Source organism: Scylla paramamosain, chromosome 12 (genome assembly GCF_035594125.1).
Source record: "Scylla paramamosain isolate STU-SP2022 chromosome 12, ASM3559412v1, whole genome shotgun sequence".
Classification (NCBI taxonomy): domain Eukaryota; kingdom Metazoa; phylum Arthropoda; class Malacostraca; order Decapoda; family Portunidae; genus Scylla; species Scylla paramamosain.
This window is the reverse complement of record NC_087162.1, coordinates 20,612,948-20,636,619: the sequence shown is the minus strand read 5'-3', so window position 1 is coordinate 20,636,619 and position 23,672 is coordinate 20,612,948. Positions and strand designations below refer to the sequence as shown.

The 23,672-nt window shown below is 40.8% G+C and overlaps 1 long non-coding RNA gene across 1 annotated transcript in view; it reads right to left on the bottom strand.

Moving 5' to 3' along the window:
- Positions 1-3,177: 3,177 nt before the first annotated feature.
- Positions 3,178-23,672, bottom strand: part of LOC135105835 (uncharacterized) — a 100,479-nt gene continuing 79,984 nt past the window's right edge. Inside the window, exon 5 of the long non-coding RNA XR_010271029.1 lies at positions 3,178-3,696. This is a non-coding gene — a long non-coding RNA (uncharacterized LOC135105835). The remainder of the gene's footprint in view (positions 3,697-23,672) is intronic.

The window sequence follows — 23,672 nt, the reverse complement described above, 5'->3', positions numbered from 1 at the left end:
ATTATTATATAATTTTGTGTTAATATCAGTACTGTATAGGTAATAATTAAGTATCAGTATAAAGATCAGTACATTAGCATTGATATCACTGTAATAGTGGTATTAGTTTTAGTATTAGTATAGTATAATTTCGTCTTAATAATATAAGTAATGTATTGGTGATATAGTTATTATTATACAGTTCTCATTACTGAGAGTAACGAGAAGTGCTTTACTATTGATATCATTCTCTCCTCTTATCCCCACACTAAGAAAGCTGGCAACCGACTTAACAAAACACAGCGTAAAAAAATTGTCGATAAAATCCATCCATTTACTTCACTCTAGCAGGCAATGCAGGAGTGAAGCACTCGTGGCGGCGCAGGTAGACAGAGTGAGTGAGCCTCGCGTGAGTCAGCACGGTAGCTTTCTCTTCCTTGTTTGGCGCGCTGACGTCACAAAGTTTGCAAATGGAATTCTCTTGTTTCTGAACTTGTGTTGAATATCAGATGCACGATTAATAGTGCAGTGCTTTAATATGAATTATTCATTAGGGTTGATATTTTAGTTTTGATATTTTAATATAACAGTTTCTAATAGTTTAAGTAATCTTTTATAGTTAAAATATCATTTATATAATACTTTAAACGTCTGATACAATATAAGTTATTGTATTGTTGAGAGAGAGAGAGAGAGAGAGAGAGAGAGAGAGAGAGAGAGAGAGAGAGAGAGAGAGAGAGAGAGAGAGAGAGAGAGAGAGAGAGAGAGAGAGAGAGAGAGAGAGAGAGAGGATGATATGAGTGCGGAATAAAGTGTGCGTGTATTTGTAAAATCATATCCGATTAAAATATGATGGCCTGATATCCCGTGAATCCTTGAAGCGCCGCGCATGCCAACAAGCCTCCCCATTAACACCACAACGCCAGAGGTAATCCCAGCGCGCAGGGCCATCATCTGGCATTAAAACTGAAAGCGCGACTCATTTCCACAACTATTACACCTCATCTCTCAACGCGCGGCCCAGTACATACAAATATTCCCCGTCAGCGTCACGGTTAGGGGCGCGGCGGTTCATGTTGCAAGGTGTTATCCTGCTAATTGTATATCCTCAAGTTCTCAAAAATATGAATTTCCAACGTACATTTCAACGTTAAGATTCCCTCAAAACAATTATTTCCCCTGGTAGGTTATGTTATGTTGTATTGGATTATTTTATTTTATTTTATTTATCTATTTATTTTATCGTACATGGATTGAAAGTAACATGGATAAAATACTTCCCCAAACACTACAAAAGAAAAATAATCTAGCCACACACATACACACAAAAAGAAGAAGAAGAAGAAGAAGAAGAAGAAGAAGAAGAAGAAGAAGAAGAAGAAGAAGAAGAACCCCGTAATAAGTTTGATTAAGTTCCTGTTTCTTCTGTTTTCCTCTTCTCATTTTTCTTGCATGGATGGAACTTGCAAAGGTGAAATTTCCCCTTACGAACATTCAAACAAGCATCACCCGCCAACAAAGCACTTCCTCCAGCCATTAAAAGTTTAGTTAATTTGTTTCAGTCTTGTATCTCCGGTGGGATTGACAGGATGAAAGCTGTGCAAATTTACCTTGGCAGAGTTTACCCACCGACACCAACATTACCTTACTCTTGTTCTGTGGCGTACAACTATTCATTGCATTAAAAAAATATATATATATACAAGCACGTAAAGAACAGAAAGAAAAACATATTAGAAGCATAGTTTTCCCAGTGTCTAAAAAGTATAATGTTCGGAGGTGGTTGTAGAAAAAAAAAAAAAATGTACCAGATTTATTTGTGATTCAGGAATAACGTAAAATGAATGATATGCAGCAGTAGTGTGGGCGCCTCATTCCAAGGACACGTAGCTAAACTAGTGAAGGTACAGAGAGCAGCAATACGACGAATACAGCATCATGTCTCGAATATTTATAATGTTCAGAGATGTGGACGTAGAAAAGAGAAAATGTAACAGTTATTTATGACCGAGGAACATGTGAAATAGCAATGCAAGGGCTACAGACACAAGACCTAACTTTAGAAACCCGATCTGTTTTATTATTACTAACATTTCCATAAGGCCTAAGATACAAACTAGCGTAACTTAAAAAAAAACACAACCAACATCTAAAAATCCTCTAAAATCCATCTAAAATATAACATAGCCTTGAAAACCCGCGCAAAATCTCAAATCACTCCATCACATTGACTTACCCTTGCTAACATATCCATAAAGCCACGAGTAGTACGATTTTAACCCAAAGTACACCAATCTAACAACATAACTTTAAAAACGCGCAGAATCTCAAACCGCCCCATTATGCTGACTACTTGCTAACATTTCCATAAATCCAAGAGTAGTACATTTTAACCCCAAGACTCGCCAAACACACAAACATTACTTTAACAACACAAGCAACATCTAAACCTGGTCTATTACGCCCACAATTCCTTGCTAACATATCCACTAAAACACGATACGCTTTTAAGCAAGCACATTTTTAAACCTATTCGTTTCTCTTAAGTAGGAAGAAGAGCGAGTCATTTCATACTTGTTAGGCGTGGATAAAACATTACAATCGCCGCTCGAGGGAAGAGGATGAAGAAGAAACGAAACACGGAAAAGAATAAAAGAATAAGGAAAGAGTTAGATTAAAATTCACGTAAAGATTAGAGTATTATTGTATTCTCTGTTCGCTTATCTAGTGTCTCTCTCTCTCTCTCTCTCTCTCTCTCTCTCTCTCTCTCTCTCTCTCTCTCTCTCTCTCTCTCTCTCTCTCTCTCTCTTCAGGACGAAAAGATTCACACATCCCTGTTTCACTTCCACAAAATAAACACCTGAATTCCGACCCTTTATCCAAGAGAGAGAGAGAGAGAGAGAGAGAGAGAGAGAGAGAGAGAGAGAGAGAGAGAGAGAGAGAGAGAGAGAGAGAGAGAGAGAGAATGATGGCGCAGTGACAAAATATCGACGTGATGTTTCAAGTCCACACCACTAATACATTCCATTTTCTTTAAACATCCCATTTTCTTTAAACATCCCACGTTTTCTTTCATAATAATTTACAAAAGAATTAAAAAAAAGAAAAAATTAATAAAATAGGACCTTTAAAAATACACGCCCTTCAAAAATATATCCTAAATAATACAACACACACACACACACACACACACACACACACACACACACACACACACACACACACACACACACACACACACATATATACAAAACACCTTAAAAAATAGATAAATAAATAATATTGCAAAAAGATAAAAAAAAAATAAGAAGCAAGAGATAAAAAAAAATATATATACACCCTTGAAAAATACACGATAAGAAAAAAACAATATAATACAAAAATGCGACAGATAAAAAAAAATGAATAAATAAGAAAGCAAACAAACAAATAAAAAAAGAAAGAAAAAATACAGATACACAGAAAGACACATAAATAGATAACCAGACAAACAGACAGACTGATAGCAAAACAAACAAATAAATAAATAAAGTACAAAAAATAAACTATACAACTTACCCGGAACCTTCATGGACGCCTTAGTATGGCGGAAAGACATGGGCGTGAGGTGACAGGGCGGCGGGGTGTGCTTGGGGCGTGAAGTCTCAGAGGTGAAGCGGTCAAGTGTCTGGTTTCTGGCGGCCTTGGGGAGAGAAGAGGTCTCGTGTCTTTGCCCTCCTGTAGGTGACGGAAGGAAGAAAATATTAATCCGTAGAGTCAAATTTTTGATGCTAAGTGTATCCTATATATTGTAAGAGGCAATGGAACGAGGAGAAGGAAGAGGAGGAGAAGATGAGGTAGAAGGGAGTGAGGTAAGGCAAAAGCAAGTGAAGTAGGGTATACGGTAAAAGGAAGAAAAATAGGAAAAAAGGTAGCACAAGGGAAACATGAAAGAGTAAAGGACGAAAGGGGAGAAGAAGCAAGAGCAAAATAGAAAACCAGTAGGAGGAAGAAGTAATAAAATTGGGAACAAACGCTAATCTGACCAAAGGGATGAGAGAGAGAGAGAGAGAGAGAGAGAGAGAGAGAGAGAGAGAGAGAGAGAGAGAGAGAGAGAGAGAGAGAGAGAGAGAGAGAGAGATTGACGAAGGGTGGCTGAAAGGGATGCGGGAAACAAAATAGGGGAGGGAGTGAAGGCAGGAAATCACTAAAGGAGACAGAGAGGAGGAGAAACAAGAGAGAAAAAGGATCGGTGAGAGAGAGAGAGAGAGAGAGAGAGAGAGAGAGAGAGAGAGAGAGAGAGAGAGAGAGAGAGAGAGAGAGAGAGAGAGAGAGAGAGAGAATTATAAAACATCGAGGAACGCATTAAATTTGACCTCTGAGTGGCTCCAACATTCAACCTTCTTATCTGGACTCAGACGCGCTACCATTTCTCCACGTGGCCAATGAGAGAGAGAGAGAGAGAGAGAGAGAGAGAGAGAGAGAGAGAGAGAGAGAGAGAGAGAGAGAGAGAGAGAGAGAGAGAGAGAGAGAGAGAGAGAGAGAGAGAGAGAGAGAGTAGTGATTTTCAAGTGTGTATTCTAAGCTCCCCTAAATATTAATGGAAGTAGCAGCAGAAGGGACGGTATTAAAGGGACTTGGTTTTCCTGTCTGATAGTTCACCTCCAGTTGTGCTTCCCTTTTTGGTATAATGTTATTCATGGGATTAATAATGTAATACTCACTTATATCTACTCCCCCCCCCTCTCTCTCTCTCTGACACCACCACCTGCCTACGACCCATATTCAAAAAAGGCTTTGCTTTTTCTCACTACGACAATTTTTTCAAGGACCACAGAAATAATTAGCCGGGTTCTCAAGTGTTTCTGCTGTCAGTAATGTAGAAATCTTGTTAATCTGTCACTTGAACGGCAAAAACGCTCTTAAAAAACAGTGTAACTTCAACTCGAACCATTTGAAAGTAGTGGAGGTGCTGCTCGGAAGTGTTTTAGAATAAGGTCCTACTACTGCATCCATCCTTTCTTCTCTAGTGTCGCCTCCCTTCACGATCCCTCCGCTGCCACCTCCTTGTAAGTAATTGACTCCATCTTCGCGAGTTCCCCATCCAATTACCAACTGCGAGAAAATGAAAACGGAATCCTCGATCATTGCCAACACTATAGCAGGCTTCATTTTTTTTTTTTCTTTTTTTCTTTTATACGGAACAGTTCACGGGGAGGTGTAGGAGAAAAAAAAGAAAGAAAAAAGAAAAGAGGGAGAAAAAAAAATAGGACAGGGAAATAAGAAGGAGAGAGGCTTTTGTAACGTAAGACTGATGGACGGAGATTACCAATGCCTCAAGTGTTCGCAGCTCCTCCGCCGGCAGACTTGGAGAGGGTGGCAAGAGGGCGCTTCGGTACTCTGGTGAATGCGGCGCAAATTGGAGCTTCTTTGTCCATGAAAGTTCTGTGGTGCGTTATTGATGGGGGGCTCTCGGGGCGGCTCCGGTTATTTTTAGCACAGTCAATATTATTTACTTATTTACTTTATTTATTTATTTACTAATGTATTTATTTCTTTGTTACTACTACTACTACTACTACTACTACTTCCACTATTGCATTTTTCAGTTTCATCTTATTTATCTATCTACTTAACTATTTATTTATTTATTTTATATATTTTCTTATGTACTACGTTTCGAGAGTGAAGAATATTAAGAGGATATGGATGCTGCAAATAAAAAAATCTTACCACCTTAATTTTCACTGATTTATTTTCATTCGAATGCGAATGTTCGAAATGCGCACATCTGGTAAATTTAAACTTTTTTTTCCTTTTTTTGGAAAGATATTGACGCCATGAATTCTGTTAAGTGAACAAAGACTATCTTAGCAGTGGAGCAAGTGAGAGAGAGAGAGAGAGAGAGAGAGAGAGAGAGAGAGAGAGAGAGAGAGAGAGAGAGAGAGAGAGAGAGAGAGAGAGAGAGAGAGAGAGAGAGAAATTATTGTTTAGTTAGTGTGAAACATTGAGAGTATAAAGAACACACACACACACACACACACACACACACACACACACACACACACACACACACACACACACACACACACACACACACACACACACACACACACACACACTAGACGAGAATGATTCGGAAAAGAGTTAAAGTTCCGTTCAGGTAAAATACGACAAGCAAAACACAATATTATTTTCCTTCTTCGTGGAAGAGAACTTCTTACAAGCAGACTACAGAGTGACACCAAGAATAAAAATAAAGAAGAAGAAAAAGAAGAAGAAGAAGAAGAAGAAGAAGAAGAAGAAGAAGAAGAAGAAGAAGAAGAAGAAGAAGAAGAAAAATAATGCGACATTAAGATTAGCAAAAAAAAAAAAAAAAAACCCAATATTTTTGTCTCTTAAATAGCAACAAATATTCCGACCACAAAAATTGGCATAAAAAGAAAAAAAGAAAAGAAAAGAAAAAATAAATAAAAAATAAATAAAAAGAGAAGAGCGCAAGAGATCAAAATATTTACTTCAGAAAGAACGGGACGCGTGACACTTGGCAGGGGAAACTCTTCAATAGTTTCTTAATCCTGCAAAGTTTCCTTATAATGACATTTCTTTTAGATGTACATACATTTATATATTTTTCCCTTATCTTGCTATTTTTTTTTATCTTTATCTCCTCACCTTATTACTTGCAGCTGGCTGGGTCGAGAGAGAGAGAGAGAGAGAGAGAGAGAGAGAGAGAGAGAGAGAGAGAGAGAGAGAGAGAGAGAGAGAGAGAGAGAGAGAGAGAGAGAGAGAGAGAGAGAGAGAGAGAGAGAGAGAGAGAGAGAGAGAGAGAGAGAGAGAGAGAGAGAGATTATTCGTCTTTCTTTTTGCCTATTCCTCCTTTAAAACACTTAAAGCGGAGAATTTAGAGTCACGAGAGAAGGAGGAGGAGGAGGAGGAGGAGGAGGAGGAGGAGGAGGAGGAGGAGGAGGAGGAGGAGGAGGAGGAGGAGGAGGAGGACGGGGGGAGAGTTTATATTTTACCAAGGGTTCTTAAAATGTCGTAAATTGCACAGATTTATACCCTAATATCGACACGAAGTATGAGCAAGCGAGGCAGAGGGAGAGGAAGAGAGGAAACCCAACAACACAAGAGCGGTTTCCTTTATTCCTTGCAGCGATCAAGGTGTTGCAGTTAGTCATTAGAGTATTAATCCATTTATCATATAAAAAACAAAAAAAAAAAAAAAAACAGAAGCTATTATTATTATATGTAAATAAAAAAATAAACGATTCCATGAGGTAAAGAAAAAAATCAAAGAAGAAAGGAAGAATAACGATAATACTAGCAGCAGTGATAATGATGATGATGATAAAAAATAATAACAGTAATAATAAGAACAACAACAACAACAATAGCAATGCCAAGAAGAAGAAGAAGAAGAAGAAGAAGAAGAAGAAGAAGAAGAAGAAGAAGAAGAAGAAGAAGAAGAAGAAGAAGAAGAAGAAGAAGAAGTAGAAAAAGAGAAAAGAAAAGAAAAGAAAAGGAAAAAATGAAGAAAATATGATATAGATGAAGATAAAAAAGAGAAATGAAAATTAAAAACAACAGAAACACAAAGAAAGACAACTACACCACCACCACCACCACCACCACCACCACCACCACCAGGAGACCCAAGAGCCTCGAAGACACACACACAAGTAAAAAGAGTAAGAAAGAGAGGGAGACAGAAGAACCGTCCCATCCATTCTGACGGGCCGCTATCAGGCGTGTTTTGGGATAATGAAATTTCACCCACACGTAAAGAAACTGACAGACAGTATCTGGGAGAGAGAGAGAGAGAGAGAGAGAGAGAGAGAGAGAGAGAGAGAGAGAGAGAGAGAGAGAGAGAGAGAGAGAGAGAGAGAGAGAGAGAGAGAGAGAGAGAGAGAGAGAGAGAGAGAGAGAGAGAGAGAGAGAGAGAGTTTCCTTGCTCATACACAGATTCTTTTTTATTACTGTTCCATTACTCGCTTATGGAATCTTGAAGGGTTTCGAATGTCTTATATAGGATTGGCTTAACACGTCTCTGCCACGCTCTAGTACTTAAATATACCTTGGCGAGGAGATTGAGTGTCGTGAAGGCAATTACAAAGCTACAGCGTCATCTGAAACCTGACTCCTCACTTATTTAATTATGTGACAGCGAGAGAGAGAGAGAGAGAGAGAGAGAGAGAGAGAGAGAGAGAGAGAGAGAGAGAGAGAGAGAGAGAGAGAGAGAGAGAGAGAGAGAGAGAGAGAGAGAGAGAGAGAGAGAGAGAGAGAGAATATTATATAACTCCGCGAACTGTGAGAAGGAGAGATGTGAAGATCAGTAGAATATTTCGTAAGGATATGCGAAGAATACTACAAACACTACAATATAAATCCTTCCTACATCCTTCTACTCTCCCTCCTTTATTCTCCTCCTTCCCACCCTATCCTTAGCTTTCCCCCTTCCACCCTTTTTTTACTTCCTGTCACTTCTCCGATTCTCTCCCCCCTCCGTCTTCCCCTCCTGTCCTTCCATCTGCCACTTTCCTCCCCTTTTCTCTTTTTCCTCCCCTGCCGGTGACCCTTCCTGCTTCCTCGCCCCTGTCAGTGATCCATCCCTCTTTCCTCCTGGTCGATCCTTCCCATGTTTCTTCACTCCCTCCATTACAAAGCCTTGTTCCGCTGCTCCCTTTTCTTCTATTCCTACGAGATGGCTTTATTTTCTTCTGTGAGATAATACAAAATCATAATTGTCTAATTAAGCAAGATATCTGTTAATCAAGTCAAGTAGATAATTGACGCGCTTACCAAGTGACGTACATATTAATCAGTCGACGTAAGAAGCAATACTCAACGAAAACGGTCGATCACTTAGTCAATTAAACAAGCAAGTAAGGAAATAGGGAAATAAACAGAAAAGGATGTAGGTTGCCGTACAGACAATCGACCAACCAACGAAACAATGCGAATAATTAGTTAGTCAACCGAGCAGTCAACCAAACAAGTACCCACGCATGCAATCAACCAAGCAATCTTCCCATCAGCCAGATAGACAGACAATCAAGCAAACAATCTTCCTACCAACCAGCCAAGGCATCAATCAAGCAAACAACCTTCTCATCAACCAGTCAATCAACCAAACTTCCAATCAACCAGTCAAGCAATATAACCCACTTTTTTTTTAACTGCTAATATTAATGTGACCGAAATTCCAAGTTATGATTTTTTTTTATAAGATCGTCAATTAAAAAGATGCAATTTCAGACAGAGTTGAAAAAAAGGGAAAAAAGAGGAAAAATGAAAAAGGAAGATGACACTAATTTCCTGATAAATGACGTGGAAAATTATACTTGCGTTCTGTTAATGGTGGACATTTATCACCATGACGATTCGCTCGCCGCGGGAAATAAGGAGAAAAAGGATGGAAATATTAAACACCCTCAGTGGAATTAAGTTACAGGGGAGTGACTGGTGACCTACTGACACAGGTGCGGCGTGCGTGGTGGGGGGCGCCGAGTCTGCCACACGCCACACACCACGCACGACGCTACGCTGCAAGGAAAGGAAAGACACGGAGAGGGATGAAAATTAGAGGGCTGACACAGGTTCTGGCAAAGTATGGTTCCAATTCATCAGTTTTCTATAGAGTTGTTCCGAGAAATGATGTAACACGGCCTCTAAAACCCATAGTATATCTAATGGGTTCAAGCTTGAAAAATTTAGCTTCAATAAAGAGATTGGAAGGAACTGGTTCTCATATAAAGTGGTTGATGAATGGAATAAACTCGGTAATCAGGTTGTTAGTGGTGAATCATTAGGGAGCTTTAAAAGATTAGACAAAATCATGGATGGGGATGATAGTGGAAGTAGATAGATATGTTTCATCCAAGGACTGCCACGTGTAGGCCTGATGGCTTCTTACAGCTTCCCTTATTTTATTATATTCTTGTTCTCATCTCGCGTTCTCGTCTTTAGGAAGGAAAACTTAGGACGACAGGTGAATGAAAGGGGACTGTGTTGTATTTCCCTCTTGACATTTTCCCCTGTGATTTTTTTTTTTTTTTTCCCTTTTGACATATTTCCTTGTGGGCATTGTACCTTATAGGCATTATCCTCTGTGGTCATCTTCCTCCGTGGGTGTATCTGGTAACACTGGAATGTACTAACGCAACAATTATCAAAACCGAATCTCTTCATCGTCTAGTTAAGGCGAGGTTAGCGGAGTAAGCTTTTCACTACTATGCTCGTCTTTCGTTACCAGTCAAAGCACTGTAAAGATTAAATTAAATTAAATACGATATGAGAAAAAAAAAAAGTTTGCATTGGAAATAGAAAAAAAAAGAATATGTAAATTTTCGTCCTTTTTTCTTCCGGTTACAGAATGATTTAAGAGGAGACTGTGATGCATAAATAAATAAGTGTATAAGTGGTTGTAAAAGTTATGGCGGAAGTTGTCAAGAAGTGAAAAAATATAAATAGCCAAATGAATAAAGAAGTAGGAGCATGTCTGAAGAGAGGAAAAAAAAATATCCGGGAGTAGACAGGACCCAGAGAGGAAATGTCTATGAGAGAAATGTTCAACAGCAGAAGATATCCAGGGAAGAAATGTCCATGAGAAAAATGTCCTATACTCTGCCTCCACATGCTGGCCACTCCCGCGTGATGCCTTCAGTAGCCTGCGAGGTCCCCGGGTGTGTGATCAAGAGGCAGCCATCAAAGTAATACCCGCTGGGAGGAGCACCGGCCATGAAGGGGTGAGGAATGTGGAACACGCCAAGGGTAAATAAGAAAAGCGGGAAGGTTGAATGTTCTTCGCAAAATTGAGGTCAGAGTGAAAATACGGAATTTGCATAATATTATATTAGTTTTAGGGAACTCCATAAAGGGCAAGTTAGTGAGGTGGCTGGTTGGCGGCGCATTTAGCACGCACACCCACACCTACACGCACACACACACACACACACACACACACACACACACACACACACACACACACACACACACACACACACACACACACACACACACACACACACACACCATTCTTCTTTCACATATGCAACAAAAAGTGTGCTACGCGGCTCCAGACAAGCAGAAATCACCTCCGTTTCCTTCTGCCACTGCGGGAGATTAACCTCGAAGGGCGACCTCGGTGGCACGGAGCCAGGGTGAGGAGGGAGCGGCAGGTGGTGGGGGCAGGAGAGAGCCACAAGGAAGGGAGAGCCGGGAAGGATAACAGGAGGGATAACAGACACTAGGGGAAAGGAAGGGAGAGAGAGAGGGAGAGGGTGGGAGGGAGAGAGAGAGAGGCAGAGGGTGGGAGGGAGAGAGGACAAATTAGCTCTTTGATGAACGATGGGAGAAGGGAGAGGAGAGGGAGGGAGAAGGGGATTGACTTTTGAGGGTTTGGGTGAGAGGAGAGGGGATGGGTGAGGTTCAGGTGCGTAAGGTTGGGGGGAAGTAGGGACAAGGGAGGGAGAGGAAGGGAGGAGGCGGGAGGGGGAAGAGAGGGGGAGGGTGAAAATCATGAGCTGTCAGGACGATAGTGAAGGCTGGACCATCACTGTATCTATAGTTAGGGTCGAGTGAGCAGCGTGGTCTCTCTCTCTCTCTCTCTCTCTCTCTCTCTCTCTCTCTCTCTCTCTCTCTCTCTCTCTCTCTCTCTCCGGGGGCTTGACAGGATTATCATTATCATTATCACCATCACCATTAGAGTTGTGTCTTTCTCCTCCTCCTCCTCCTCCTCCTCCTCCTCCTCCTCCTCCTCCTCCTCCTCCTCCTCCTCCTCCTCCTCCTCCTCCTACGCCTCTTCCTTGTTTACTCTTCTATTCATTATGATGACGATAATGATGGCTTATTCATTAACATTATCATTATTGTCATCTCTCTCTCTCTCTCTCTCTCTCTCTCTCTCTCTCTCTCTCTCTCTCTCTCTCTCTCTCTCTCTCTCTCTCTCTCTCTCTCTCTCTCTCTCTCTCCGCTGCAGGTCGAGTCTATTAGTTCGCATCATCTTCACATATGCTCGAGTGTCAACCTAAATATGCCTCTCTCTCTCTCTCTCTCTCTCTCTCTCTCTCTCTCTCTCTCTCTCTCTCTCTCTCTCTCTCTCTCTCTCTCTCTCTCTCTGTTTCTTTTTTTATTTGTCCTTTGAGGGTGTTTCTATTTATGTCCTGCCCCGTACACAGAGCCAAGAAGACGCACATGGGACCTGGCAACACACACACACACACACACACACACACACACACACACACACAACGGGTCCCCTATTATACTCGTACGTATTTCTCTTCATCTCCCCCCCATCCTCTTCTCATTTTCTCCTTCGTTTCTCTCTCTCCTTCTCCTTCACTTCTCTCGCCCTTCGCCTCCGTCAGTCTCTTTTCCTCTTCTTCGTGGTGTTAAGAAAAAAAGAAGGAAAAAAAAAGAAAGGGTTTCTCGAATTCACGCCTTGACTTCCTTTACTTGTCAGGTGAGGCTTTTATTACGGAGGTGCCGATGTGGGGGTGAAGTTGTTATGAGATGCGGGGGAGTGGGGGGGTGGTCTTTGTTCTTTTTCTTTGTCTTTTTCTCTCTTTTGCTCCTCCTGTTCCTCCTCCTACTTTATTATTTTTTTCTTGTTTTCGTCTTTATTTTTTCTGGTTCCCTTTCTGTTTCTGCTTTTATATTCTCTCTCTCTCTCTCTCTCTCTCTCTCTCTCTCTCTCTCTCTCTCTCTCTCTCTCTCTCTCTCTCTCTACCTTGTTTTCCACCTGCTGCTGCTTCACGTATTTTACCATTTTGTTCCTTCTTTCTTCTCAGTCCTTCCTTCTCCTCCTTCTTCTCCCCCTTCTTTTTTCGTATTTCTCTCCTTGCTTCTCTTCTATTTTCACTTCCTCCTCATCTCCTTCCTTGTTCTCCATTTACACTGTCACCTTTCTCATTCCTTTTTACGCCTTCCTTTTATTCCTTATTCTCTTCCTCTTCCTTTCCTTTCGTATGCTTTCCCTCTTTCTCTTGCTCCTGCACCTCTATTTCTATCTTTAATGCTTTATCTTCATAGAATCTTCCTAATCCCTTACTTTTCTTTCCTTTTATCTTACTTTTCCTCGTCTTTATTCTCCTTATCCCCTCAACTGTTCTTAAGCATGTCTTACTTTTGATTCTTACTTATATTTATTTATTCCTTTACTGGGGGAAAACGATATCGATATTCAAGACTTTTAATTAACTCGAACACGACAATTATCTTTGTGTGGTACAGTCGTGGTCAGAAGTTCAGTTACGTGTCATTCTTACTTGCATTGTTTTTTATTCCTTTCCTGTTTAGCTTAAGTTCCTTCATCTACGGTCAATCTAAGAAGCATGATAGATTTTTTAACAGATCAAAGGACTTAAGACTTAGGACGGACACAGCGGGAATAAGTACAAAGCGTATTTATCATATTCTTTCATTCTCAAGTCCTTTCAGCAGCTAACAATCTAATAACTTAACAATTTAAGAAGGATGACAATTGACAAACCTTTAGCAAACTGTCAAGATCTTTAAACACAGGGTGAATAAATGGGAAACGTATTTATTTTCATATTTCTTCATTCTCAAGTCCTCTCACCTGCTCACAATATCGAAATCTAACAGTTTAAGAAGCTTGACAATTGTTGAACGTTTACCAGATCCGAGGAGTTAAGATCAAGAACATTAAACACAGTGGGAGTACGTGCAAAACATATTTACTATATTTCTTCATTCTCAAGTCCTCTCACCTGCCAACAATCTAAAAAAAAAACCGACAAATGATAGATTTTTAATAGATCATTGGACTCAAGATGAAGGGGAGACACTTACCACAGTGGGAAAGGGAGCACAAAGGTACTTGATTTCTGATGGCTCCACCAGCGCAATGACGGAAAATAAGATGATAGACTGCACAAAGGGAAACAGTGCAGGAGTAACATTAAAGTCAGCAGAATATATCCCTCTAAAAAAGAAAAATCGCACTGCCGCTCGCTGGAACTAGAAGCCAGAAACCCGCGGAACTGAGTCAGGACAACAATTCATTCCAAACTCACTCACACAAACGCTCTCTCGTGGAGGTGACGCGCATACAAATTTTCGTGTAATAAGTGTGTATATGTAACAGGACTCAGCCTCGACATGCCCTTCCGTATCATTTCCTCACAAAAGAGAGAGACGTTCATAAACTAACAAATGTTCACGTAGCAATAGCAAGTCAGGTGCTCGTAACCAGACACGCAATACTCTCATACGCCCTTCCTAATTTCTTTACACAAGTGAGACGAATCTAACCCCATACTCAAAAATATCCGGAGTTTCCTTTCTTAAATTCCTACACCTTCTCTCCAATAACTAACTTCCTATTCCGAGTTTTCTTGTATGTTATTTTTTTTTTATCTTTCTCTTTGGCTAAGCTAGAATATAAGAAAGAATAATCTCCCTTCATTACCAGGATATATTCTTGCAATTTTCTAACACCTCCGGACACGGAAGACATAAGCTGCAAATATTACAGAGTAGACAAAATTGGTATGGCTCGTAATCAGGATAAAACTAAGAACGGTATTCTTAAACGCTTTGTTCTTTCATCATGACGTTCACGAGTGTTTTTCCCACTGATGGTGCATAAACATCACTAAACAATCACTACAATCATGACAATCCCTGAAAACTCCAAATAACTTCCACTAAAACCTATGAAATGTAAAAGACTGAGCGATGAATTGTACAAGAATCCTAACCTAGAAATAACAGGCTCAAGCATGATTAGAAGGAAAAAAATAAATAAAAATAAATAAATAAATCAGAAGAAACTGGTTCTGAAACAGAATGATAAATGATTAAAACATACACAATAATTAGGTTGTTTATACCGAGTTAATAGGGAGCTATTTATGGATAGGAAAGACAGACATATATATAAGTAGATATGTTTTATATAAGAACTGCCACATGTAGGCCTACTGGGTTCTTGCAGCTTTTCTTATATCTTAAAGTCCAAAATTTCAAATCCATAAATCAAAAATCTTACAGCATTCTTTATATTATTCTCTACATTATTTTAGTGGTCAACAGTAACTTTAGATGTCTTAATTAAGCGCTTAGTTTATACTCTCACCACCCCGCATCCATTCTGGTCCTGTCTATTAGATTTGTAAGTGGTTAAGTGTTGTCCTTACGTGCAGCTCAGTGTGTCCGAGGAGGGAGAAAGGAGCGAAATGGGACTTGCTCATTACTTTCCGTCCAGTTCTCACTCTTGTAATAAAACTGATAACTGAGACGTGTTCTTAAGTAGGCAACCTCATTATAAGACGTAGACTATCTGTTACATGCTCTTTTTTCACACTTCTCTTTCCTCCTCTTCATTTTATCTTCCTTCTCCTCCTCTTCTTTCTCTTCCTTCACCTCAGAATCCTAATATATGTGTGTGTGTGTGTGTGTGTGTGTGTGTGTGTGTGTGTGTGTGTGTGTGTGTGTGAATGTCTTCGGGTGTTTAATATGTAGTATGTTTCACGCTTTTATGACCATCTCTTTTTAATATAATCCTCTTGAAATATGTTGTGTTTCTATAAATGTTCTCGTTAAGTCGTTTTGTGGGTCTCCGTGTGGCTGTTAAGTTTTTTTAAATTATTTCTTTCATCTTTTTTTTTTTTTTTTTGTGTGTGTGTGTGTGTGTGTGTTTTTTTCTTCATTATATTCTGTATTCCTTTCTGGTTTATGTTTTCATTATTATCATTATTATTATTATTATTATTATTATTATTATTATTATTATTATTATTATTATCCTCATCATCATCATCATCATCATCATTGTTATTATCAACATTTTGTTCTGATCTCTCTACGCTTCTTTTTAAATCCTTTTTTTTTTTCACCTAAGTTTTATCTTCCTTGAGTAAAAAAATTCTATGGTTGTGTTACGTTTGGCCTTTTCATATAATGTTACCTAAATATTTCTCCCAATGGCTCATTTCTACGTTTGATGGTTTTTGCAACACTTCCCTTTTAATGATGCTTTAAGAGATACTGTTTTATGTATTCTAACAGCTGAGCCTTCTAAATGTATCGCGTGTGTGTGTGTGTGTGTGTGTGTGTGTGTGTGTGTGTGTGTGTGTGTGTGTGTGTGTGTGTGTGTGTGTGTGTGTGTGTATGTGTGAGTGTGTGTGTTTGCGCGCGTGTGTCAATTTCAATAACAGCACTGGGCTTCCTTCTCCCTCTCTCCCTCTCTCAACTTTTTCCCCATGCTCATGTTTCCAAATGTGTCGTGAAATCCAGTTAAATTCGTCCATTCACACTTATTTACACAGCTCCGGGGATAACGGCTGAGCACACACAGATACGGCAGATAGATAGACAAACACACGCACGCGAGACAGATAAACGCTATAACAGGTGGGCGGATGAATACAGACAGGTGCGCGCACACACACACACACACACACACACACACACACACACACACACACACACACACACACACACACACACACACACACACCACTAATGTTCACTATAAATACACCATAAAGAGGAAGCTACGGATGCCATTTGAACACACTCAATTTTGGAGACTCACCTGATATTTCACGGCTCATTAAAAAGCAAGTAACGCGCCATTAGTTATGAAATGCTCCGCGCGTTGGCCAAGTGTGAAGCGAGTGCAATAAAACGACGCGCTACGGACGGGGAGGTATATTCCAGCCACTCCATTAATTACCTGAATAATTTTCCGTTCAGCCACGTAGCAATGAAAGTTTCCATCTCTCCAACACAAGCACTCTCACTCACGCTTCTCTGTAAGGGTATTAGTCCGAAACACTTTGGGGTTTCATGGCTTCACACGGACTCGTTTCAGAGACAATGGAGTTGATTAGTCGGGTTCTCATGGGTTTCGTCCGTTGATAGTGCAGGGTTCTTTGTTCATCTATCGCTAGAATGAAGCACACACTCTTGAAAATATCAGTTACTTCCACTACGTCCAGCTAAGAGTATTGGTATTATAAAGCTGAAACGTTTAAAAACACGAAGCCAAAATTCCATACAAGTACATTCCACCCACAAAGGTTCCTACATGATTTTTTTACCCTACATAATTCTATCAAAAAGAAATATTCAACAGTTAACATCTTATCTTCCTTTCCCTTATCTTACCTAACCTAACCTAACCTTACCTAAACTAATCCAAGCTGATCTAAAATAGCTTTACCTTACCTTACTTTGCCTTACCATATCTTGTATAACCTTACCTAAACTAACCTTACCTAACCAAGCCTTATTTAACCTTACCTCACCTCACCCAGCCTTCCTTTTACCTTTCGTTACCTTATCTAACCTAACCTTACCTAAGTTAACCAAACCTAACCTAACTTATCACGGAAGGAATAATTTTGGTGGAACTCTCGTGGCAGTCATGTTGGAAGGGAAAATTCACCTGAGGCGAAGGAGGGAGGGAGGAACTTACGATATGTACGTGCTCACACATTTGTCGTCTTTCTTATTGCTTCATAAATCATCGTTACATTGCATTATATCAAGGCACATCTTATAGCGTTTATTTTTAGTGATTGCTCTTTGTCTTGGAAGAAATTACTGATACATTAACAGCACGATCTTCTCTTTAATGTTTTACGTCACATTAGTAAGCGCATAAAAGTGATAAGTGATTCTGGTACGTTTTCTTATAATTCCAGCGATTTCGGTTCGATCCAACTGTAGTGGTGGATGGGGAGAAGTCTTCGTCTTTATTATCCTGCATATCTCTCTCTCTCTCTCTCTCTCTCTCTCTCTCTCTCTCTCTCTCTCTCTCTAGACTAGACAGTGTGGCTCATTACAGTTTCGTAAAGGCCAAGAAGGGCGAAGCTGTTTGTTCTGCTGTGTTTTATTGTGTGCCCGGCGGTGCGTGGAGGCGCCGTGGAGACGAGCGAAGGAAGTGTCTCCTGCTCACAAGGACTGCTTTCACAGGACACAAAAATCACTAGTCGGGTTCTTTTATAAGTGCTTACGTTTTTTTTTTTTCTAATGCAGAATCCTTGTTGAAGTAACAATAGTATTAAGAAAACACAAACAAAATCTCTTGGCAACTTCACCTGCAGCTTGTTAACAATAGTCGAGATAAGACACCGAAACCTTTAATGTCTTTTTTTATTCTTTTTTTTTATAGAAAAGAACAAAATACTTTCTGAACTGCCACTAGAATCATGAAAGCACCCTTGAAACCATTCCCACCCATAGTAACTTCTTAACCATCTTAACCATCTTAACTTCCACTACCATCACTAGAATCACTAAAACACCCTTGAAACACCTTAATAACATCCACTACTACCATAAGAACCACAAAAACGTCCTTATAAAACCACAATGACTTCCACTGCTATTATCACAATCACTAAAACGCCCTTGAAAAATCCTAATGGCACCACAGCAGCCTGTTAAGAATAATCGAGACGAGATGCCTTAAAAAAATATGCTCCAAGGGATGAGAAAACGAAAGACACACTCACTGGAGGCACGGGGACAGAAGCCAAGCGAGCCAGCGTGCCCAAGAGGCCTTCAGTCTAGGTTCCTGAGTGACGCCCATCAAATGTTCACCTGGAATGAGGCAATTAGGGGATGAAATAGCAACACAAAGCCAGACTGGGAGACGCTCGAAGCTTACTATTGTGGGAAACAAAAGTACAAATTCGTTTCAGTCCTTTGATACATTCCTCTTCCTCCTCCTCCTCCTCCTCTTCCTCTTTCTTCTCTGTCATTACTTCCTCTTGTTCGTATTGCTATTGGTCGTGCGTTAGGTATTTCTCGCACTCTTTATCCTCTTTCTCTTTCTCCTGTCACTACTTGTTCGTATTGTTGTTATTGGCTGTTGGTTTAGTATTTTTCGCACTCTTCCTCCTCCTCCTCCTCCTTCTGTTTCTGTTGATAACGCTTTGGTTGTCCTCCTCCTCCTCCTTCTTCTTCTTCTTCTTCTTCTTCATCTTCCCTTTCATGGCATTTTTTATTCTTCGTTCTGGTCGAGTTTACGCGGTTTCTCCTCCTCCTTCTCCGCCTCCTCTTCTACTTCTGCCTTCTCCTGTTTCTGTTGGTAATGCTTTAGGTCCTCGTCCTCGTCCTCGTCCTCCTCTTACTCCTCTTCTTCCCCTTCCTCCGCTTTCTAAATACACAAAGAAATTCACCCTTCCCATGGGTTTTCGTATGATTGTTCTATCAGCGAAAATAAACCTCTCTCTCTCTCTCTCTCTCTCTCTCTCTCTCTCTCTCTCTCTCTCTCTCTCTCTCTCTCTCTCTCTCTCTGGGCCGTTGTCTCTATCGGGTTTCTTTCCCTGTCTCTTAACTACACCATCTCTCCTTGTTATCTACCCACGGACCTACGTATATTGTTCTCATGGTATTGTTATCTCTCTCTCTCTCTCTCTCTCTCTCTCTCTCTCTCTCTCTCTCTCTCTCTCTCTCTCTCTCTCTCTCTCTCTCTCTCTCTCTCTCTCTCTCTCTCTCCTATTTCATGATTTCCTCTGTATTTACTCTTGTGTTTGTTGTAATATTTATACGTATTTTATTTTTTGCCTAAATTAATCTTTTTATTTTTTTTGTTCTCTTATTTCTTTAATTTTCGTGGTGTATGGAAGGTTTGTTTGTGTAAGTTTATCTCTATTTTCTTTTCTTGGTTTTAACTTTTTATTGTCTTCCTCTTCGCTATATATATTTTTTTCTTTTTTTGCTCTTCTTCCTTACTATTTTTTTATGGTCTTCTCTTCTTTTTTATTGTCTTCCTCTTCACACCTTTTATTGCCTTTCTCTTCACTTTTTATTGTTTCCTTATTTACTTTTTTTATTGTCTTCCTCTGCACTATTTTTTTCCCCTTTCTTGTTTGTGTGTGTGTGTGTGTGTGTGTGTGTGTGTGTGTGTGTGTGTGTGTGTGTGTGTGTGTGTGTGTGTGTGTGTGTGTGTGTGTGTGTGTGTGTGTGTGTGTGTGTGTGTGTGTGTGTGTGTGTGTGTAGCTTCTCATTCATCCCTCCTTCAAGTACTTTAACCCTGTCTCTCTCTCTCTCTCTCTCTCTCTCTCTCTCTCTCTCTCTCTCTCTCTCTCTCTCTCTGCACGCCACAGTCCTTTACACTCTTGCTTTATACTCCTCATTCCTCCACATCTTCTCTCCCTCTCTTCTCTGTATCTGCCTCGTTTGTTTTAACCTCTCATACTCTCCCTCCTCTTCCCCCCTGACTTTTCTTGCCCCGTTCCCCGTCTCTCCCTTCCCTTCTCATCTCCTGCCCCGTCCATCTCCCTCTCCTCTCCCTCTCGCAACAGCCCGGCACGGAGGCAAACAGGCGTAACCCATCATCGTCTGCCAACACGCCACATCAACCGTGACAGGCGGGGAGGGGTAAGCAAGAAAAACACGCAGAGTTACGAGACTTGCTGTGATTCCCTTTGCCTCCTTTGCTAGCAGGCATGAATGACGTCACGAACAGATGTATAGAGAGAGACAAACACACGCACATACACAGGCACAGGCACGTACAAGAACACGGGGTAGATAAGAGAAGCGATTTGGTGAGTTGTGAGCGACTTGAAAACGTAACAAGGAACTTAATTAAACACTGAGGAGCTGAGTAAGAGGAAGACGAGGTGGAAAGCAAGGGAAGGAAGGCAAACTTTAGGTGATTTCCTGCAAGTCTCTCTCTCTCTCTCTCTCTCTCTCTCTCTCTCTCTCTCTCTCTCTCTCTCTCTCGTCTTCAAGAGAGAGTGAGTGAGAGAGCGAGTGCGGACTATCTGGCGAATCTTCAGTATTCATTTGCCTTCCCAGTCCTGTCTCGCTCTTCTCAGAAACCTTGCTCACCTGCTCACGCTTCCCCTCCCCCAGCCACCTCACCTTCCCCAACACCGCTCCTCACTTCCCTCCCTCTCGCCCCCTCACCCATCCTCTCTGACCCACTCACACGCACACACACTCCCTGCTTCATCTGCTGTCTCACTTCCTCCCTCACCCCTTGTCCTCTCCCTGCCTGCATCTCTTCTTTCTTTTTCTCATCCCATTCCTGTTGTCCTCCTCTCTAGCTATTTCCTTTGCATTTTCCTCCCTTTTCCTCAACTCTTTCCTTGCCTAATTCCTCCTCGTTTACCTTCCTGGTTTTGTCTCCCTATCCTAACCACTTCTCTTTGCCTAAATGCCTTTTCTGTTGCCCTCTTCCTCCTTGCCCATCTTTCCTGCCCCTTTTCCCACTTCCTTGCCTAATTTCTTCATTCACTGTTGTTCTTCCTTCGCTCCACTACTTTTTCCTCTCACCTCACTTCTTGTTTAACTTCCTTTGCTGCAGTCTTTCTTTCCTCTCTCCCCTTTCCTCACCCTCTGCCTTGATTGATTCCTTGCAGTGGTGTCCTCCTGCCTTGATTCTTCTCTTTTATCTCCAATTTACCTCAACTTCCTCCAAGTCTAATGCCCTTTCTTACTGTCCTCACCGTTTAAGTCTCCTGTCTTTCCTACCCTTCACTTTTCTTCCTCTTGCATCACTCCCTTCTTCGCTATTGTCCTCCCAGCCAAACTTTTCTCTCTTATCTCCTTCCTCTTTTCATCACCCTCTTCTTTTACTAATCGCCTTCGGAAATGTCATTACTGTTTAACTGTTTTTCTTTCCCTTTCCTTCTCTTCCCTCTTCTTCCATTATTACCTTCTTTACTATTATCCTCCCTGCCAAATTTGCCTCTCTTATCTCCTTCCTCTTTTCCTCAACCTTCTCCTTCAATGTTGTCCTCACTCCCTTCCTTTCCTTTCCCCTTTTCTCTTCTTGCCTCACTCCTCCCACCACCGAAATCGTACCGTTGCAGCGTCCGGAAATGACGTACAAAAGAGGATGTGGAGTGAAGAGGCTTTCAAGAGGACTGCAGCGCCTCTTTGACCTCAATGGCCGTGTAAATAAATAAATAGATGTGATGATGTGAGGTGAATACTGTAGAAGGTTTGACGTGGTTCATTTTTGTGTCTGTGGTGTCATTGTGTTGTTGTTGTTGTTGCTGTTGTTGTTTTTGTTGTTGTTTTATTACTATTATTATTGTTAGCAACCTTATTATTATTGTCGTTGCTGTTGTTGTTGTTATTGTTGTTAGTATTGTGATTTTCATTATACTTGTTTGTTTATTTCCTTCTCCGACATCTGCATTTCTTTCTTCTTCTTCTTCTTCTTCTTCTTCTTCTTCTTCTTCTTCTTCTTCTTCTTCTTCTCCTCCTCCTCCTCCTCTTCTACTTGTTGTTGTTGTTGTTGCTCTTCTTCTTCTTCTTCCCCATCCTCTTCTTCCTCCTCCTCTTCATCTTCATCTTCCTCCTCTCCCTTCTCCTCCTCCACAATCTTCTTCCCTTATCTATCATTATTCTTATCTTAATCTCCAACTCACGCTCCCGTCCTTGTTGCTGTTGTTGTTGTTTAAACTGTTGTCTTTTAATTAGATAAGACGAGTTAATGTGACAATTATTATTATGAACGCACGCACACACATACACACACACACAAAAACATGACATACTACTTGGCTCTCTCTCTCTCTCTCTCTCTCTCTCTCTCTCTCTCTCTCTCTCTCTCTCTCTCTCTCTCTCTCTCTCTCTCAACAACAACAAGAAGGGGGTCTCTTTTTCCATGCATTCTATAAACTCTGCCTATGTAACCCTGGCGAAAAGTGATAATATTTCGATAAGCAACAGAACCAGAGGGAACAATAACAAGATTTGGAGAAAAATAGAGCCCCGACAGAGAGAGAGAGAGAGAGAGAGAGAGAGAGAGAGAGAGAGAGAGAGAGAGAGAGAGAGAGAGAGAGAGAGAGAGAGAGAATGTTGCATGATATTATCGCTTACACTATCTCTCTCTCTCTCTCTCTCTCTCTCTCTCTCTCTCTCTCTCTCTCTCTCTCTCTCTCTCTCTCTCTCTCTCTCTCTCTCCGATCATTTCCGCCTGACCCTTCACTTCCTCCCATAGTACTTACCTCCTCAACACTATCTCCTCCTCCTCCTTCTCCTCCTTCTCTTCCTCTTTCTCCTCCTCAGTGGATACCGCCGTTACAAACCAATATATCCTCTTAAATAATCCTATGTAATCCTCCTCCTCCTCCTCCTCCTCCCGTCATCTCGAACACACACCTGGACAGAACGACGGTCTAAATTTGGCGACAAGTAAAATAAAGACACCAGGCCAAGGCAATAACAGGTATAACTGGATTATAATGAACTGCAGGAAGCCACAATCTCTCTCTCTCTCTCTCTCTCTCTCTCTCTCTCTCTCTCTCTCTCTCTCTCTCTCTCTCTCTCTCTCTCTCTCAGCGTCTGCCAAAGAAATGAGAAATGCTTGGCTTCACTTCCCTTCAAAATCTGAGGTTTAGAGGAAAGTTGGGCTTACTTGCGATGGTGATGCTAATGTGGCGGGCAGGCTGCTGTTTGGGCTGAGTTGTGGTGGTGGTGGTGTTTATTATTATTACTATTATTATTATTATTATTATTATTATTATTATTATTATTATTATTATTATTACTATTATTATTATTATTACTATTATTTGTTTGGTGGTGGCGGTGATGGTGGTGACAGCAGTGGTAGTAGCAGCAGCAGCAGCAGTAGAGTAGTAGTAGTAGTAGTAGTAGTAGGAGAAGTAGTAGTAGTAGTAGTAGCAGTAGTAGTAGTAGTAGTAGTAGTAACAGTAGTAACAGTAGTAGTAGTAGTAGTAGTAATAGTAGTAGTAGTAGTAGTA